The sequence below is a fragment of the Prunus dulcis genome, chromosome 3 (genome assembly GCF_902201215.1).
Source record: "Prunus dulcis chromosome 3, ALMONDv2, whole genome shotgun sequence".
NCBI lineage: Eukaryota > Viridiplantae > Streptophyta > Magnoliopsida > Rosales > Rosaceae > Prunus > Prunus dulcis.
The window spans coordinates 17,877,299-17,881,665 of NC_047652.1; positions in this window are offsets into that span (position 1 = coordinate 17,877,299).

Sequence of the window (4,367 nt, forward strand, 5' to 3'; positions counted from 1 at the left end):
TGCAATGTGCCCAAGCCAGTCCCAAAGCTGGACTCACCCGTCTGCCTGATGTGTCCAGGGACTCCAAGTTTCCCAACCTCACCCCATTCACTCCATGATGTGGCCCAATAAAATCCACCACTTGGTTGGTGACAACCACTGCCAACCCATACTTATTTGCTAAACCCTTCAATGTCGCTAAACCCTTCAATGTCCCAGATATGTTGAAGAACATTTCAGACCGCCGTTTCAAATCTGCCGGTGTTGTCTGATACTGTGATCGGAACAATGAAGCAATGGAATCAATGACAATGAGTTTCACAGGTAGGCGGGTGTGATCAATGGCAATAAATGCTTCTATGTCTCCAAGGACATGGATGAGTTCTTGAGCATCATGAACACCATGAACATATATGTCTTCCAATGGCTCCAACCTTATTAAGTTGGGGTATGATGCATGATAAAGGTTGCCTAGTTGTTGCAATCGACGAAATGGGAAGCTGAATTCTGTGAATATGTAGATGGAGGAGCCCCCTAGTCCACCATGTGAGGGGGGGAGCTGAGCTCGTACCGTAAGTTGGAGACAAAGCTGCGTCTTCCCAGAACCACTCTCCCCTACTAATTCTGTTATGGAGTTGGGCATCCAATGGATAATTTAGGGGTTGAAAGAGGAAGGAGCATGAGGTTTTGGGGTGTCATGTTTGTGTAATTTAGGGGGGGATGTGATGGTGCTACAAGGCATGCATTATATATATATATATATATAGAGTTCATTTTGAAGGTCTGTACTGTAGGCCATCTGTCTTTTAAGGGATGTTTAATTCATCCTTTTTCCAGGTTGTAATTACTTTTTTGTTTATTTATTAGTATTTTTTTGGACCATATAATTTAAAACATATTCTGATGCAGTACGTCCTGTAATAGGATCATATTGTAACTCTATCACCACTCTATTGTACTGATATTGACATAATATTGCCACTATCCACATGTTGATTGTATATTTATTGCTGCTATATCGCCACAGAACTGGAGACCGATAAACTGTATACGCACAAATACAAAATGAGGCTTCATCATTCCATAAAATCCTATTTCCAAACTTACATAATACAACAACAGGCCACCCCATCGTTACATAATACAAAAATACGCCACCTCATAGTTCCATTTCCCTACAAAATGAGGCTTCATCATTCCATACATTCCTATTTCCAAACTTACATAATACAACCACAGGCCACCCTATCGTTACATAATACAAAAATACCCGACCTCATAGTTCCATTTCCCTGCTGTTGACAAATTCGAAGTTGCATACTCTTCAAGTGCGGTGACCGCGACCCATGAAATTCATGACCCCGGCCACAGTGATATTGGCTCAGTTTCCTGCCGGATCCACAATTATTGCAAATTTACGAAATAGTTCGAATCCCCTTTCCACTTGTTCTTGCTTCAACTTGGCCATTGCTTCTGATTCCTTGAATACCATAATTGCAGTGGCAGGGGCAATTTCAATTTTTTCTTTCATTCTCTTTATATGTAGGAGATGCATGCGCGCATGATAAAGAGAGCGAATTGTGCGGTTTTTTATGACACCCCATCTAGCTTGGCCCTCCACAATTTTTGAAACTATGTCTGCATGAAGATTTTTCCAAAACATGGTATTGTGTTGACATTGCTGTATGCCATGGACCAAGTCTGCAGGGAGTGAATTCGGTGACTTGGCTTCGGTTTCAGTCTCCCCTCCTTCAGTAATTGAAATCGTTGGGTTTGGTGTGAGGTTATGGTCCATGGTCTTTGATATTTATTGTTGCCTGGTGTACAACTTAATTGGAACAACAGGGGACTAAATGCGATGTGAGTTAAATCTGTGGGGAAGGTAGTGGCTGTAAGCAGCAGTTAATGTGATGGAAGTTTTCATTTCAAACAGGTGGGTTGATTAATATACCTGCAAATTTTAATGACCAAACCAGTAAGTGAGAGAGTTATTGGCGGGAGGGATTAGGGGGAGTAATTGGCGGGAGGGATTGGCGGGAGTGTTAGGCGGGAGTGTATTGGGCGGGATAGTATGGGAGGGAGTTATTACCCAGGTTGACTTTATGCCTTTTTGTAATATATTTGTATGTTGGACGTTCCCAACTTGGTCATTTTCCCATTATGTCATTGAAATAAGGGAGTTGCCTATTTGCCTAATTCACCAACTCATTCGAATTGACCAATAATGGTTATTGTCTTATTTCTCATTTCAGCAATCTCAATTCGTTTCCATTTTGCCATTTTTCATTTTTTTCCTATTTTCCATGTGTCATCCAATTTTCCAATGTTCTAACGAAGAAAATACGATCAAAAAACAGCGAAGGGCAAAACGGTAATTTGGAAAAGTCAGATTTTTTTTATCTCTTCTTCTCCCTTCTCTCTCCTCATTTCTCTCTCCTCTCTCTCTCTCCTGTCGTCGCGCACAGGCCGTGCGCCCTCCCCACTTCCGATCAACGCCGCGGCCGCCACAGGACACGGCGACCCTCGCCGTCGTTGCCAACCGGACCAGCTCGTCGCCGCCTTCCTCCCTTGGCCCATCGCCGACCCCAGCTCGCCGGGAATCGGCCGGAAACTGAAGGTTTTTCGCTGGTTTTCACCCAAACTTCCACTCAATCGTTCTCCCTCATTTTGCCACCAAATTTTTCGAGTGAGACACCAGGAGTCCAGCTAACCCTCAGGAGGGACCTTCGAATGGTCCAGCCAGCTCGGACCAGCAGTGAGTGGACTTTTCTTTCTTAAAAAGATTTTATAATTTTATGTTATATTTGATCTTGAATAAGTGTTATAGTATGAACTTTATTGTGAAATACCTTTATTTTTATGAAAATTAGCCAAGCAGCAGATTTGAGGTTTTTGAGCCAAAATAGTAGTTTAGCTCAGATTTACCAGAATTCAGAGGATATCAGATTTGATCAGAAATAGTTATTTTAGACCACCATGTACCCACTCTCTATTTGGTGATTACCCAGAGTTGGACCGATGTCGACGGACATCCGGTTCGATTTCAGTTAGTCAGTGCACTTGACTTGCCTCACGAGTTTCGGGGACGCTCGAACCGTGAGTGCCAGGATTTGCGGCTCGGCAGACTTGGTGTCCCGGGACCTGCCAGGATTGCGGCTCGGCTGACTCTGTGTCCCCGAGACCTGCCAGGATAGCGGATCAGGCTGACTACGGTCCCCTGTATCCTGCCTGAGCGACTCGAGTGACTTGGTGTCATCGAGGACCTGCCGGCGGATCAGGCTGATCATAGTCCCCTGATTTCGCCAGTTTGCGGCTCGGGTAGCCTGTGTGATGCCCGAGACCTGCTAGGGAATTGACGGTTATCACAGGGGTACAATTAGGTGGCAGTTTTAAAGGATTCTTTTTAAAACTTTTTATTGCAGTTATTGTTTCACTCATTTTTATCAGTATATTTGATACTCAAACATGTGTTATACTGTTATATCTTTGTTTAGTATGTGAACATTTCTATAGTTACGTTTATCTATGTTTAAATGATTATCTCGAGTTTGATTTTGATCAAATAATAGCTTTTATGTCCCTATGTTTTTCAAACGGGGGTTACTATGTTCTCAAATGTTTTCACGAACATTATTTTTGGTCCACTCACAATTTTAACTTGTTTTTCGCCTCCAGGCCGTAGAAGAAGGAAGGAAACCACCCGGGCCATCATCTTAGCTCTCGTCCCACCACCGAAGCGTAGGACCTCGTTTTAACTTTCTTAGTTCTGTAAATTTGTATATAAGGCTCTGATATCTTGTTGAACATGAGAAACTGGAGTTAAGATCTGTTTGTTGAGTTAGTCTGGCAGTTGGTAGGTTGTTTGAGACTGATTGACAGGTGGAAGACTTTGGGTTTGGTCAAATTACAGGGGAGACTCTGCCGAATTTTCGGCAGAAGTCGGGAGAAAATTTTAAAAAGAAATTGAAAAAGGAAAGGGTAAAAAGGTCATTCGTGCCCGACATTCGCCAGGTGTCGGACACGCACAGGATTCGGATCGGTTTCCAAAGCGGAAATTGGGTCGGGTCCTGTCAATAATTGTCTTATTTCCCATTTCCACAATTTCAATTCCTTTCCAGTTTTCTGATTTTCCATGTGTCCCTGTTTCCTATTTCCATTTTTCACAATTTAAGTTTTTGTCCAATTATCCAATGTTTTTTTGTCCAATTCGACTATTTTCTAAGTTTCCTTTTTTTCCAATTTCAAATTTTTCATTTTCGTAACTGTCCTTTTGTTCCATTTCCAATTTTGCTATTTTCCAAGTTGCCTGATTTCCTATTTTTCATTTATCCAGTTCTCCAATATTCCATTTTTCCATTTTTCCAATTTTCAATTTCCCAATTTGCTTA